Below are 17,437 nucleotides of genomic sequence, written 5' to 3'. Positions count from 1 at the left end.
TTCCCGAAAATGTCCACTTGGCAGAATGCAGCCTATGCAAATTAAGTCACTCTTCTGAAAATCCGAGGAAATGTAAGAAATGAGTCAACGATTGGCTGGGTGTTAAACATTTTTACTAATAGTGGCTTAATTGTCATAACTGACAGTTCACACTTCAGTTTCTGGCACTTAGTAGCACAAAGCTCACAACTGACACTGAATCTTTCAGAGTGTGGCAGCCCATTTGATCTGCATGAACCATGTCCTTATGTTTTTCCTCATATCTGCATAGATTCATAAATGAGGCACTCTGTATTTAACGGCATCATCTGCTGCTACAAAGTCTGAAGCACACAACGTCTCTGTATGCTGTAGCACAATATTATACTTTCCCTTCACTGGGACTCCTGTGCACAAAGCGAGCTCCATGAAGACATGGTGTGTGAAGGTTGGAGTGGGAAGATCTCGAGTGTCCTGCACAGAGCCCTGACTGAAGTCAACTCCACTGAACACTTGGGATGAACTGGAAAGTACCTGATCTCACTAATGCTCCTGTAGCTGAACAAACATAAATCCCCACAGCCACTCCCCAAAATCTAGTGGAAAGCCTTCGCAGAAGAGTGGAGTTTAGTACAACAGGAAAGAGGAATAAAATCTGGAATGGGATGTTCAACAAGGACATGTGTGACGGTCGGGGTCAGTGGCGGCTGGTAGTCTTTCAAACAGGGGAGGCTGGTCGGTTACGATATTTCCAGATTTTAAAAGAAAAAACACATCAATTTTGCCCATACTCTTGCCCCTGATCTGGCTGATTGTTGGCAGGGTCACAAACTGTGAAATAACAGGTTCTTTTGGCCCATTAGCCTACTGTCCAATATACATGATGGTGGTGTTGGGGGGGTATATTTTAACATTTTATATTTTAAAATTGTGGCATGTTGTTTAAAAATTGATCATTATTGAAAGCAGCTCTTTGTCAGGAACCTCAGCAGTAACAGCAGAGTGTTCTGGAATAGGCACAAGCACTGACCTTGGGGAGCCAAACATAGAGCTGGGTGCCACACATTTCATTCAATGACACTTTCCCTATATTTTACTTATTTTGACTGAGAAATGTTTTCTTGACAATTTTGATAACCCTTCACTTTTAATCCAGGTCTGTAGTGTGAAATGTTCTCGGCTGTGTTTTTGTTTAAAAATGTTTTCCAAATTGTAGCTGTGCTTAATTCATATCCAGAAAAATATATATTCCAATATAATATACTCAGCATAAACATTTTAAATAGATTCTATATTTTTGGTCCATCCATGACACATTACTAAAGTAGCCTATTTACTGTTGTTGATGTGGGTCACTTGCTGTTAGCCAGTTCACTTTCTCGTACCAGGAGAGCTGAAAGGAATGAGTATTATTCCCTACCTTTTTCACCAAGTCAGTTTGAGGCGTTGGTCTACCCTGCTCTGTAATTTTAATTTTTTCTTCAAAAGGAAGACTGGCAAATGGCTTCGCCAAAATTAAATCAGCAATGCTTGGCATCCGTGCGCAGCTTTCTTGCTAGCTGACTAGCCCCCTCAAGTTCAAGTTCAGTCACTCAAATAAACGAAATTTCTGGAACTAAGATAGCAAACTTGACAACATTATATTTACACTTTATTTACAATGAAAATATATGAGTGATTCCACGCTTATGGGTACTGAAATGGGGACATGAACTTATTTTTAAAAATTCACCTAAAACCATTTCTTTTTTTACCATCAGGTCACAAAACATGTAATCTTTAATGAATGATATGTTAAAAGATAACTTTAATTTTCTGAGATGTAATAAAAACATATTTATATGCCAAAGTCAGAACGTAACAGAAGTGTTGTGGACATGTATATTCTCAATTTTAACAATGTAGAATTACTTTTTGAAACATAGGAAGGTGATGTTTTAGCAAATATAATTAATAAACATGTGTAGTAGAATAAACATACACATTCTTTCAATAAGATTAACATGGTATATAGCTAGATTGTAATTAATTTGTAACAGACGCGAGATGGACAATCGTAACAGAAGTAATGGAACAGACATCATTTTGGAACTCATAGGCTTGACTTTGGCATATAAATATGTTTTTATTACATCTCAGAAAATTAGTGTTATCTTTTAACATATCATTCATTAAAGATTACATGTTTTGTGACCTGATGGTAAAAAAAGAAATGGTTTTAGGTGAATAAGTTCATGTCCCCATTTCAATACCCATAAGCGTGGAATCACTCATATACAAACTAAAAAAGCTGGTATAAACCGTATGTAATGAATGAAATCGAAATGTAAGCTGATCTCTTACAATACACCACCATAACATTGCTATTTCAGATCCAGAATTTTTAGAGGAGGCTGAGCCTCCCTCATTGTCTTAGAGCAATCGCTCGTGGTTGGGGTGCACAAACTTTTGGTTGAGCCACTTTCGCAATGTACAGGTGTAAAGTGGTGTTGTGATTTTATAGATTATGGAACTGAATATAATACTGTATTGAATATGATGTTATTGCAGAACTTGCAGACAGCTGAGACCTGCTTCCTTTCTGAAAGAGATCCATATGAAAATAAATCTTTCTGTTCGAAAACTTGCACACGATTTAGACTTTCACACATGAATCTCACCTATTCAGCTGGATCTTAAAACGTCCTCACCTTTCACCAAATGATAGTCTTTATATTTGTTTCAAATCTTGATAGAAAGAAATAAAAGACTCCATTTTATATTCCTCGTTCATCTTCACTTATGTACAAAGCACTTATTAACCTCCGGTACATGAGCCATCTTTCCATATGTAGTGTTTATTAAAAGACAGAGGAAGAGTCTAGAGAATCCCAAACAGCTGGGTCATCCCAAAACATGGTGCTCGTGCTCTCATTTAATCACCGTGGCACGTATTTGCTGCTCTTTGGTCACTTATGGCGTATTATGATGTGTGGTTATGGATTAAATTAAAACGCTATACTGCTAACGGAGCACGAAGGGAATGAAATAGTCATCATGGAAATCTAATTGTTCTCATGACATTTTTCTCCAGTAGGACAATTACATTCCATCAATCTGCATAACCTTTATCCTCGAAGTACTGCAAGATGGCGTTTTTAGTGTTCGTAATGAATGGATCCAGAGAGAAAATATGGTTAAACTATAATTATACTGTTTAGCTAATGTATTTAATTGGATTCGACTCCGGGCTCTCTGGTGTTTCTCAGTGAAGAGGAGATGGCAAGCGCATTGACGTTATCCCTGATAATTCACCACGGCCAATTCTGCAATCATTTCACCGCATTACGATGCTTGATGCTTGATGGAAGCGTACAAACAAGGCTCCGAGTCTGGCCTGGAAACCAGGCTCCTTTTTCACTGCCTTCTGTCTGGCTCATGGCTTTGCGTTTTAATGAAAGTCAGAGGGTGAGTTCTGTTTCAGCCCAAGTGAATTTGCAAACGCAATTTGGAGAAAAACGGCTCTGCTGGACTTGTCGAGAGCCTAACTCCTCACTTTAGCCGAATTAGAGCCTCCATCAGGCTATGCTCCTGAGGGACTGGGTAGGTGCTTAACACCCGTGTCTTAAACGGAGGTGAAAATCATAATTTATTAAGTATTGATCAGTACAAATGACAGTAAGTGCTACAACATTTAGTGAGCAAATAACTGACAAATTGACAGACAATTTTCTTACATTTCAACTCTTTAATGGCTTAAGTACACAAGAAAAAGACTGTAAAAATATTAGCAGCTATGGACCGTGAGCGAAACAAAAATCCATCAAAGCCATTACACTTTCCACTTGACATTGGTAAATTACCTTAATGCCTTAAACGGCGGACATTTCTGGCCATAATGATGCATTTGGTGAGTGTTTCTTACTTTTTGGACAAAAATTACATGGTTTTATTTGATTTTTTAAATGCAGCTTGTAATGGGAGATGCATTATGCATTGTGCAATGCCATTATGTAGTGTTAGAAGAAAAGTACCTGAGCAAGGATTCGAGTGAATGTGCTTAATCTAGGAAGGCGTAATCTAATTTTGATCAACAGTCGTCTTGTTCCGGGCTGTGAGGCGAATGTTAATATGACCTCATTAATCTATAAGCTGGGCTCGCAGACTTGGAGTGGACGTGGCAGATCGGAATAAATAATGCATTATTTTCACTAGGCTGAGCCCTCTGTAGCTCACGCACCTTTGGGGCAATTAAAAGGGGTTAGAATGTGTCAGACAGCGTGAGGGGATGGGCATTGGCGAGTGATCGAGATACGTCTCAGAGGTGCACGGTTGCAAATATGCAGTATTTACACATGAAATTGTACTTCCTATCTCTCAGTCATCGTGATTCTCATATTGTCCCTCAAGGTTCAACACTGGGCCCTTTATTATTCATACTAGAAAGTCTAACTCGGGTAAATATTCCACTGAACTTCACATATTTCATTACTGTGTTGCTTTTGCACCGACATCTAATAAAGCCTTGGATTAACGCACTGACTGAGTTTCTTAATGGTAAAAGCTTGTTGTATGCAGTATGTATGCACGTACAATGCCCTCCACAATTATTGGCACCCCTTGTAAAGGTTAGTACAAGAGTGCTCTGAAAGCACAATATCCCCCGCTGGCAACTATGCCATAACTGGTAAAACGTGACCAAACTGAACAAAATTACAATCTGTGTATAACTGGCGTATAACAAAGAATCCTGTCAAGTTTGGCGAAATTCCTCCCAAATTGTGAGAGGAGTTGATTTCAGAAGGACGTACACCCTCATGAAATTGCCAAAGTACAAAGTTATTTAATCAAGGCTCAAAACTCTGGGAAAATTTTCACAAACGAAATTAAATCGCAATTTGCGTATTACTGTCATATAACAAGGCCTTTTGCCAAGCTTCGAGAAGTTCCTCCAAAAATTGTAAGAGGAGTTGATGTCAGAAGGCAAGCACACCTTCATGAAATTGTCAAAGTACAAGGTTGTTAATCAAGGGCCACAACTCTGGTAAAATGCGACCGAATTGACCGAAATTATACTCCAGACATGTCACAATGCCTTTTGCCAAGTTTGGTGAAATTCCTCCAAAAATTGTAAGAGGAGTTGATTTCAGAAGGAAAACACACTCATGAAATTGTCAAATTATAATCGAAGACTTTCATCGCAAAATGCCATATATCCAGTTTTGCTAATTTGAGAAAAAGCCATTTTTTTATTGTGTATTATTGAAAAATGAAACTGATGTTATTTTAAAAGTTTAGTATAAACTACTCTAATTCATATGACGTTCTGATAAAATTCTTAACTCATGCAAAATGAAAAAAATTATTTTTTTCCTCAAAATGCTATAAATCCATTCAACCATTTTTTCACAAAATGCTATATACCCAAGTTAATTAATCATGACAAAAGTCTGTAAGTTTTGCATGCAGTAAATGGTCACAATATGGTTTCTTAAATTTAAAAAAAAAGTCCTCCCAAGCGTAATAAATGTGAAACTTTACACTTAATTGTAGCATTTACCCTTTGTGACAAGAATGCTCTGAAGAGTTATGTGGTAAAAGCACTATGATGGTTTCACCCCATGCTCAAAATTTTTTAAAGCTAGCAACAGGACTAAAATACAGACAAGTGCACAAATCAGTTTACAAGAAAAACCTGCATGCCTTGTCTAAAACAATAGTTTGTTCTTTTAATCTTTTGTTCCATTTTATGTCCTGACCTGCTTCTCTCCAGCATTAAAAGCTAAATCATCATTGGAAAGTTTGTCCGCATGACAAAGAGAACGATTGTCCCGTGCATTGTGAGTACACCCAATTTGTGGCACCTTTCCACCAGCAGAATACCTTATTTGCTTCTTTATTTCACACTCATGATATCCTACAGTCCTCCCTCTTTTTCTTGGCTTTGGTGAAACCAGAATTTTATCCTCTAATCCGTCAAAATCATTCATTTTTAACAGAGAATAGTTCTCGATTCAGCGTCACTTCAAACGATCATGGGCGCCACCATGTTGGACAAATCGAGAGCGCTGATTGGCTGAGCGGATATAGTGCGATTCGGAAGAAAACTAGAGTGGCGGATATCGTGGTTTGATAAAAAAGTGGAACTTCATGCAGTAAAAGCAATGGGATGTGTCGCGTTTTGACAAAAAATGATTTGAGACATGAATAGAACTTACTATTGACAATCTATGTTTATTGGGTCCAAAATTTCAAATATGGCGCTTATCGTGTTTTGCGATGAAAGTCTTCAATTGGTTAATCAAGGGCTGTAACACTGGTGACCCAATTTAGCAAAATTACAATATGCGAATTACCGACATATAACAAAGAATCCTGCCAAGTTTCATGAAATTCCTCCAAAAATTGTGAGAAGAGTTGATTTCAGAATGTGAGCACCCTTCCTGGGACGGATGGATGGAAATCGCCACGACATAATCCCCCTTCAGGCCTTTCAGCCAGGGGGGATTTAAAAAAAAAACCTTCTGGTGAAGTCGCTTCTGAACACTGAAAAAATGAGAAAAATCCAACCTTTAATTGAAAAATATGTTCTGAGAAAAAAAATCCCTCATCAAGAAATAAACATTAATTATTAAACAAGAGAGTAATTCTGGTTTGCTCAATTTGTAGGTCCCAGTGGTTATTTTCATGTCTCTCTTTTTAAGAAACACATGGAGAAAGTGAAAATTTAACACACTTCCTTCCTCTCTTCAAATCTGCAATTATTCAAGAAACTAAAGGAACAGTACCACAATCGTACGCAATCACAAGAGCTGCTTTTGTGCTTTATTTAAGTCAACAAAATAAAATCATATCCTTCTTCCTCCTTCTTGTCCAGCACTTATTGGGCAAAATACAACAAATTATTTCTTTTTCAGGAATATTTTGGATATTTAGATTTTCTCCTGGGCGGCACGGTGGTGTAGTGGTTAGCGCTGTCGCCTCACAGCAAGAAGGTCCGGGTTCGAGCCCCGTGGCCGGCGAGGGCCTTTCTGTGTGGAGTTTGCATGTTCTCCCCGTGTCCGCATGGGTTTCCTCCGGGTGCTCCGGTTGCCCCTACAGTCCAAAGACATGCAGGTTAGGTTAACTGGTGACTCTAAATTGAGCGTAGGTGTGAATGTGAGTGTGAATGGTTGTCTGTGTCTATGTGTCAGCCCTGTGATGACCTGGCGACTTGTCCAGGGTGTACCCCGCCTTTCGCCCGTAGTCAGCTGGGATAGGCTCCAGCTTGCCTGCGACCCTGTAGAACAGGATAAAGCGGCTAGAGATGATGAGATGAGATGAGATTTTCTCTTCAGTTTAAAGACCCACAGATAGGAAGACAAATTAAATGAAACCCTCTCACTGTTTGAACCAGTTTACTTGTCAGTCCAAGCTGTTGTGATGAAATTGCTATTAATATGCATTTGTAATAAATGACAGCGTGTCCTGCTGCTGTTAATGAGTTAAATTCTTAACTCCCTCATTATTTTTGTGCGTTTTCCAGAATAAAGCACACTTTCGAGTCTGCTGGAGCTGGTCCTCTTAGCCGGGCTCTGAAAGCACTTACTGTAATGGACGATATGCGCTGAAAATATCACTCGACCCCAAATTTGCATTGAACATAGAAATACAGGACATGATGATAATGCCCTTGACTGGAACACAAGCGGCTCTGTTCTTTTTGTGTGCAGGTCGATCCATTGGAATAACATTAAAAAGCACAGGGCTTCATACTTGACTTTTATATTTTTAACTCCAAAACACCTCCAGCAAATTTCATCTCAAATGGTGAATATTAATTCATTTATCTTCACCATAAGCACTTGCTGTCTTGCTAAAAGTTCACACTCGACTATTAAACCATTCTCCGTTCTTCGCCTGAGAAAAGACTGGAGCGCTTTTCCAGTTTCGACTTCATTTTATAGGAGCTCCCAGAATGTAAATTTTTTTTTTCTGTTTTAGCAACAAAACTCAAAAGAAAGAACACATAAAACTATAAATCAGACTTGCTAAAGCGGTCTTCATATGGGACTCTCTGCCATGAGCGTGTGTCTTGTTAGCTACACAAAGCTATGTCGAGCCGTGGCCTCCAGCCCCGCAAGGTGATGAAGATCGAGCAGAGAGACATGGCGCTTGGAGGAAATGGTTTGAATAATTGGAAATGGACAGTTAGGCTTTGTTTCTGACAGGAAGGAGGTGGAGTATGAGGGGGAGGAGAAGGAAGAAAGAGAAGGGGAAAGAAAAAAAAAGCATTGGGCTTTCGTGCTAGCTAAACACATTACACAGCTAATGGGTTATTTCGATGCACGTCGGAGTCAAGGGTTCACGTGGGAATGCACTTAGAGTTTCAGACCATCTGCCCTGTCAGGCGCATGGACCGTCCTTCAGATCAGACACAATCATATTCATGAGATCCCTCACCTGAATGTGGACATGTTCTACTTCAATTACAAGAGTGTTCTATTGTAAGAGTGTAAGAATGAGTGCAACAATAGCACACTGAGCATACGCATAAGCGTTACAGTCACCAGAACGGCAAATAATAATTTCATGATACGAACAGTTGATCTCGCGTTATCAAAGGTACACAAGAATGAGTGATGTCATCGTGTTGTAAGAATGAGTGTAACAATAGTGAAACTTCGTAACCAATCAGCACTTATCCTGATCAAGTTCGATTACCCGTTCTACTTCTTGATAAACTTCGGAACCAATCAGAACCAGAAGCGAAATAAGAGAAACCTTGTTATAATTTCGTAGTATCGGAAGATAATCGGCAGATAAAAAGATAAACGAAATTCACCTCGTGGTTTGCCAAGGCTACTGATTCGATATCAAGTGGTTATTTTAAGAAAATTTGCCTTCTGATTATCACAGCTTTTGTTTGGTTCTTCTGAAAGGTCAAATGAAAGGTTTCGTAAGTTTTTTAATTAATTAATTAATTTATTTAGGGGCGGCACGGTGGTGTAGTGGTTAGCACTGTCGCCTCACAGCAAGAAGGTCCGGGTTCGAGCCCCGTGGCCGGCGAGGGCCTTTCTGTGCGGAGTTTGCATGTTCTCCCCGTGTCCGCGTGGGTTTCCTCCGGGTGCTCCGGTTTCCCCCACAGTCCAAAGACATGCAGGTTAGGTTAACTGGTGACTCTAAATTGAGCGTAGGTGTGAGTGTGAGTGTGAATGGTTGTCTGTGTCTATGTGTCAGCCCTGTGATGACCTGGCGACTTGTCCAGGGTGTACCCCGCCTTTCACCCGTAGTCAGCTGGGATAAGCTCCAGCTTGCCTGCGACCCTGTAGAACAGGATAAAGTGGCTACAGATAATGAGATGAGATGAGACTACACTTGTGAAACAAAATGTGCTCATGAGTACTAAATAATGCTTCTAAAACAATTCATGAACAAGTGCTTTCTTCTCATCTCATTATCTGTAGCCGCTTTATCCTGTTCTACAGGGTCGCAGGCAAGCTGGAGCCTATCCCAGCTGACTACGGGTGAAAGGCGGGGTACACCCTGGACAAGTCGCCAGGTCATCACAGGGCTGACACATAGACACAGACAACCATTCACACTCACATTCACACCTACGCTCAATTTAGAGTCACCAGTTAACCTAACCTGCATGTCTTTGGACTGTGGGGGAAACCGGAGCACCCGGAGGAAACCCACGCGGACACGGGGAGAACATGCAAACTCCGCACAGAAAGGCCCTCGCCGGCCCCGGGGCTGGAACCCAGGACCTTCTTGCTGTGAGGCGACAGCGCTAACCACTACACCACCGTGCCGCCCCCCAAGTGCTTTCTTACTATTTTAAAAATAGATATACACTTGTGGTCAGAAGTTTACATACAGTGACATGAATGCCATCTTGGATATGAACGTCATGGCAATATTTGGGCTTTCAGTCATTTCTTTGAACTGTTCTTTTTCTGTGGCAGAATGATTGTACAGCATACAGCTTTAATTAAAAATAAATAAATAAATAAATAAATAAATAAATAAAATTTAAAAACCCCACCCACACTAGAATTTGGTGCACAAGTTTAAATTTTCTTTGGGTTTTTTGAAATCAACACAGGGTCAAAAATATACATACAGCACACCTAATATTTGGGTAAAATGCCTCTTTGCAAGATTCACCTTGACCAAACATTTTTGTTTACCATGAACAAGCTTCTGTCAGAATTCTGGTTGGATATTTCACGACACTTCATGGTAGAATTGGTAGAGTTCAATTAAATTTGTTTTTTTTTTTTTCCTTGACATGGACTCGACTAATAAGAACGGTCCATATATTTTCAATAGGGTTGAAGTCAGGACTTGTTTTAAGCTTAATATTCACCTGCTTTATCCTCCACAACCAGCTCTGATGCGTGTTTGGGTTCATTGTCCTGTTGTAACTCCCAAGTCATGTTCAAGTTTCTGATGGTTTATGCTGAAGAATTCTGAGGTAGTCCTCCTTCTTCATTATTCCATCCACTTTGTGCAATGAACCAGTTCCACTGGCAGCAAAACAGCCCCAGACATGATGATCCTACCACCACCACCACCAGCTGGTACAGTGTCCCTCTGTACATGGTGGTCATTGTGGCCAAACAACTCAATCTTTGTCTCATCTGACCATACAGCTTTCCTCCAGAAGGCTTTTTCTTTGTCCGTGTGGTCAGCTTCAAACTTGAGTTAAGCTTGAAGGTGTCAATTTTGGAGCAGGGGGTTATTTCTTGGATAGCAGCCTCTTAGTCCATGGTGATCTGAACTGTAGACAGTGATCCATCAGCTTCCAGTTCATGGCAGGGCTGTGCCATGGTGGTTCCCAGGTTGTTCCTGACCATCCAAACCAATTTCCTTTCAGCTGAGGGTGACAGTTTGGGTTTTCTTGAAGTAAAGTAGCTTGGCAAAGTCCACTGTATGGACAGTGGACCTTGCCCTAATTCCCCCCCCCCCCCCCACCCCGCCTTTATAATGTAAATGTCATGCTCCGCCCCGGACTTCCACTCCGGAGATTTATTATCTCCCAGTTCAGTGCAATCCGGATCCGGGACGGGACTTCCTGGTTTGCTCTGCTGTGTATAAAAAGGCCGTTCTCAGAAGGGGACTTTGCTAGAACGTCTCGTTGGTTTTTCACGTCGTCTCTGCGCCATTATTGCTTCTGGGACTTTTGCTCTCTGTTTTGCCTGTTCATTGCCACAGTTTTTTGCACTCATGTCTTGTCATTTTTTTCATGTTTTTTTTGTGCTATGTTTTTTGTCTCCAGTTTTTTGTCAGGACTATTTTTCATGTGTTTTCATGCTATCATTTTTGTCCTTGCCTGCCTCATGTTTTGTCTGGAATATTTTGCTATTTTTGTTCGATTACTCTTTGACTTCAATTAAATCATTTTTTATTTATTGGATTTTCTGGTCTGCTTTTGGATCCAAACTCACCACATCTCGCCACCCATAACAGTAAACAGTTGTTCACGATTGTTCACGACTATAAATGGATAACTAGTATAACATGAGCAGGTTCTACTAATAAGAAAAAGAACACGCATAGGAACATGCTGTTGGAGAAAAATAAATCAACAGCCTCTGCTTGCTTCATCACACCACCATGTTTACTGATTATTTTCCTACAACAGCATGACACAGAGGTGGTGTTTTATTCCTTACTGTTTCGCAGTACATTATGGTTACATTGTAATCTTGCAAATATAAAAAATACAAGACTTCATTTCTTGTAAATTCCATCTTTCAGTGTCCACAAATTTTAGCTAATCTTAGATATAATGAGATTCTTTATGCCCTGCATCTCTCTGTTTGTGCAGGGTATAATTTAACCACCCTAAGTGTCACAATTTGTCGCTTTTCCCCCTTCTCTCGATGGCCCGTGCAGCTGTATTAAGTGCTGGAGGCGCTGCATTGTATTCGGCAGCACAGACTGAGATTTTTTTTTTATTATCATTTTCAAAGCATCAAAGGTTTTCTCCATCCAAGCTTAAAGAGATGAAAGTTTGCCTTTGTTCCAGCGCCTCCACATTACTGCCATGCATTAGAGTCCCTTTTATCCGTGAAATTACCTTTTAGATTTCTCACTGAAAGAGCAGTCTGACACACGAGTTCCCTTTTACTTTTTTTATCTCGTGATATTGTAGCATTGTATTTTTTTCTCTCAACCATCTCAGAAGATAGCTTTTAATATTTTTATTTTTTTGTTCCTCCTTTCGTTTCTACTTTGTAAAGTCCTCACAGTGATGCATTTTGATATCTGATAGCCGCAGCGGTCTTCGATTGCCTCGGTATCGATGACTACAATGGCCTCGTTTGTCCACATGTCAAAATGACAAGTGCTACAAGAGCTGATGATGTGTAGTCTACAGTGGCGCTTGAAAGTTTGTGAACCCTTTATAATTTTGTATATTTCTGCATAAATATGACCTAAAACATGATCAGATTTTCACACAAGTCCTAAAAGTAGATAAAGAGAACCCAGTTAAACAAATGAGACAAAAAATAATGTACTTGGTCATTTATTTATTGAGGAAAATGATCCAATATTACATATCTGTGATTGGCAAAAGTATGTGAACCTCTAGGATTAGCAGTTAATTTGAAGGTGAAATTAGAGTCATGTGTTTTCAATCAATGGGATGACAATCAGGTGTGAGTGGGCACCCTGTTTTATTTAAAGAACAGGGATCTATCAAAGTCTGATCTTCACAACACATGTTTGTGGAAGTGTATCATGGAACGAACAAAGAAGATTTCTGAGGACCTCAGAAAAAGCGTTGTTGATGCTCATCAGGCTGGAAAAGGTTACAAAAACATCTCTAAAGAGTTTGGACTCCACCAATCCACAGTCAGACAGATTGTGTACAAATGGAGGAAATTCAAGACCATTGTTCCCCTCCCCAGGAGTGGTTGACCAACAAAGATCACTCCAAGAGCAAGGCGTGTAATAGTCGGCGAGGTCACAAAGGACCCCAGGGTAACTTCTAAGCAACTGAAGGCCTCTCTCACATTGGCTAATGAGTTCATGAGTCCACCATCAGGAGAACACTGAACAACAATGGTGTGCATGGCAGGGTTGCAAGGAGAAAGCCACTGCTCTCCAAAAAGAACATTACTGCTCATTTGTAGTTTGCTAAAGATCACATGGACAAGTCAGAAGGCTATTGGAAAAATGTTTTGTGGACGGATGAGACCAAAATAGAACTTTCTGGTTTAAATGAGAAGCGTTATGCTTGGAGAAAGGAAGACACTGCATTCCAGCATAAGAATCTTATCCCATCTGTGAAACATGGTGGTGGTAGTATCATGGTTTGGGCCTGTTTTGCTGCATCTGGGCCAGGACGGCTTGCCATCATTGATGGAACAATGAATTCTGAATTATACCAGCGAATTCTAAAGGAAAATGTCAGGACATCTGTCCATGAACTGAATCTCAAGAGAAGGTGGGTCATGCAGCAAGACAACGACCCTAAGCACACAAGTCGTTCTACCAAAGAATGGTTAAAGAAGAATAAAGTTAATATTTTGGAATGGCCAAGTCAAAGTCCTGCCCTTAATCCAATGGAAATGTTGTGGAAGGACCTGAAGCAAGTAGTTCATGTGAGGAAACCCACCAACATCCCAGAGTTGAAGCTGTTCTGTACGGAGGAATGGGCTAAAATTCCTCCAAGCCGGTGTGCAGGACTGATCAACAGTTACCAGAAACGTTTAGTTGCAGTTATTGCTGCACAAGGGGGTCACACCAGATACTGAAAGCAAAGGTTCACATACTTTTGCCACTCACAGACATGTAATATTGTATCATTTTCCTCAATAAATAAATGAGCAAGTATAATATTTTTGTCTCATTTGTTTAACTGGGTTCTCTTTATCTACTTTTAGGACTTGTGTGAAAATCTGATGATGTTTTAGGTCATATTTATGCAGAAATACAGAAAATTTTAAAGGGTTCACAAACTTTCAAGCACCACTGTATAGTGCTTAGAAAATACAAGATGGCGAAAATGGAAAATGCTATAAATACGCTTGACCGTTTTTTCTCTGTCTAGTTTATTATTCTAATGTTTAGACTTAAGAATACTATGACGTGTGTGCGTGTGTGTGTTCTGTACAGAATCCAGTTAATGTGCTCGACGTCTCAATATCCAGATTAACACTGTTCTTTCTTGTATATCCTCCAGCTAAAATTATAACAAGAAAGGAATAAACAACTCGGGAAAATCATTCTGTGTAATGGAATTAATTGCTTTTTATCCGCGTAGAATTTTAAATGAATAACACGGCCACAGGATTCAGAAAGCCATGCTGTCGAACTCAATTAACGTTCTCGCGAACAAAGACCACATCCAAGCCACACAATGAGGATCCAATCAACATATATGCTGAATTTGTGTGTGTGTAATTAATTTTATATATATATATATATATATATATATATATATATATATATATATATATATATATATATATATATAAAGACACACACATGGGGTGATCGCAGGAGATTATCCACTGGTTAAATTCCCTCCTTATGTGTGAAGGATTCCTTGTTTACTTTGGTGGCTGAGATCCTCACAGGCTGGTAATTACAGACTTCCATCTTGTTTTTTTTTGTATGCAAACACGCTGGCATTTCATCTTGTTGTTCATTCTTCTCTCTGAATCAAATTGTAGCAAATGAGCTACAAAATGGACAGAATGTCCAAGTGGGGCATAAAACTGAGACTGCACAGTGGCGGCACTAGGACCTCCTCATCTCTTATTTCCGTGAAACCCCTGGATTCAGACGGGTTCTTCTGTCCTGATGCATCGTTTCTCACCTTTCTATTAAAAAAAGTTCCTATACTGGACCTTGCATAAATCCAACCATCCAAAACAACCTTCTAACTATCAAGCCAAACAACCAATAAATGAACCAGCTGACCAACACAAGAAACCAATCAATAATCCAACAAACCATCCAATCAGGCAACCAGTGAAAGTCCCACATCCATCCAGCTGACCACCTGACCCATCAAATACACCAATGAACCATCTGAAATACCTCAGTTATGAGTGTAGACCAAGATGTACATCATAACCTCATTATCATAATACTTTTACTCAGATTAAAATAAGTAAAGGGGCTAATAAAAGAAAGTGGGCATTAAAAACAAATACTGAACAGGGGTGAGTTTCCAAAAAGCATCGTAGCACAAAGATCATCATTAAATGGTAGAGCGAGCATCATAATGAACACTCACTCTCCTAGTTAAGATGCTCTTAGCGTTAAGAGGCTTTTGTGAAAAGTTTAGACATCTTTCAGAACACATTGCATGTTTGAGGATTTCAAGGTCAAGGAAAGGTCAGTGGTTTCCTCTACCTTCTCTTTAAAGCATATATGCAGAACCATGGCCTCACTTTTTGTTTATAAATGCCTTGAGACCTCAAGAATGGCACAGGAATAGTTTTAAGCGGCAACAGTAAATCTAATGTAGTAATTTTTACGATTAAAGTGATTCATATAAGTAGCGGTCCAAGTGAATGACCTTGACGTCCGTAATGTCACCGCAGGAAGTGGTCTCATCGCCATTTCTGCTATACTAAAACACAGAGCTGACTGCAACTCTGATCCTCCATTTTGAGCTAATTTATCGCCATGCCACGTAGATGTGTTGCTGGCGGGTGCGGCAACATGACAGAAGCTGGATTAATGTTGCATTCATGGCCCAAGAATGTTCAAACTGCAAAGATTTGGATGCGTTTTGCAAAAAGTTCACGGACACATTGGGCAGCTATGAAGCGGTCGCTCCTCTGCTCTGCACATTTTACTGAAGACTCGTATGAGACCTCTGATCTGTTGAGGAGCGTTGGCTATAAGCCTGTACTGAAAGAGGGTGCAGTACCAACAATTAAAGAAAAATAAAGCAAGAAAAGGAAAGTATTTATTTTATTTTTTTAAAGTGAGTTCAGTTGTGGGCGGCACGGTGGTGTGGTGGTTAGCGCTGTTGCCTCACAGCAAGAAGGTCCGGGTTCGAGCCCCGTGGCCGGCGAGGGCCTTTCTGTGCGGAGTTTGCATGTTCTCCCCGTGTCCGCGTGGGTTTCCTCCGGGTGCTCCGGTTTCCCCCACAGTCCAAAGACATGCAGGTTAGGTTAACTGGTGACTCTAAATTGACCGTAGGTGTGAATGTGAGTGTGAATGGTTGTCTGTGTCTATGTGTCAGCCCTGTGATGACCTGGCGACTTGTCCAGGGTGTACCCCGCCTTTCGCCCGTAGTCAGCTGGGATAGGCTCCAGCTTGCCTGCGACCCTGTAGAACAGGATAAAGCGGCTAGAGATAATGAGATGAGATGAGTTCAGTTGCACCGGTTCTCCTGGAGTGTGAGCCAAGGGTTGTTGCTAAAACCCGGGACGGAACGGGACGGTTGTTGCTAAAACTGGTGACATCCCGTTCCGTCCTGGGTTTTAGTAATTGCCTGAGCTAAGCAGTAATGGCGGAGTACACAGTATGGAGGGAATGAGTGGACCAGCCGTCTTATTTCTAAACTGAATATTGCTGTCATCTCGCCCTTACGTGGAAGAAGCGAATGGACGGAGAACTGAATGAACAACTGAAAGTCAGATTGTTTCAAAACAATCGGCCACAAGGTCGGCCTTCAAGAAGCGAGAACACAGACGGATAAGCTCCGATTCTTATTTGGATACAAAACGACAAAAACTACACATGTTGTTTACCTGCATTTAGATTAATACATGTAACTTGTATTGTGTGTTTAAGTTACCAGTATAAGATTATTTAATTTGCTTCAGAATGTGATTGTCTCAGTTCATCTGATTATTTAATTAGCCTTTTACGTTTTATCAGTGAAAATGCATGCATGTACATGCATGTTGCATAAGTTATAACACCCATCCTGTTTTAATGAGAGTCAACCCACAATCAATGAAGTCAAATCAGTCTTAGTTGAGCAAGTCAGTAATGGTATTTCTTACTTTCACCATAAATGTTTATTTACATGACTTTGGTCTATAGCTGTCAGAGGCCTCGGCCTTAAAACCGGTTCCCGCTGTGACGTCACGCACTCAGGGCTGGCTGGCTCAGCGGGGCGGCTCCAATGCCAACTTTGCGGTCGATTTTAACTCTCAAAAATATATATTTTTTATTCCCATTTATGCAGCATACGAGAGTCAAGGATGGAGATACTATCCACTCAGAAATGTATTTAAAAATAAAGGTTCTGCGGATCTGCTTTAAATATGCCTAAAGCTGGACAAGGTGGTCATCAGTCTCCTTGCAGCAAGAAGGTTCTGGGGTTGAACCTCATGGCCGACGGGGGCCTCTCTGTGAGGAGTTTGCATGTTCTCCTCTGGGTGCTCTGGTTTCCTCCTACAGTCCAAAATACATGCTGATTAGGGAAAATACCCAGCCACTCACTGGGGTTGCACAAGACGGTGCATATTTAGCGCTAGTCCCAAGCCTGGATAGATTGGGGAGCGTT

The sequence above is a fragment of the Neoarius graeffei genome, chromosome 19 (assembly GCF_027579695.1).
Source record: "Neoarius graeffei isolate fNeoGra1 chromosome 19, fNeoGra1.pri, whole genome shotgun sequence".
Lineage (NCBI taxonomy): Eukaryota > Metazoa > Chordata > Actinopteri > Siluriformes > Ariidae > Neoarius > Neoarius graeffei.
Note: the sequence above shows the minus strand (reverse complement) of the source record.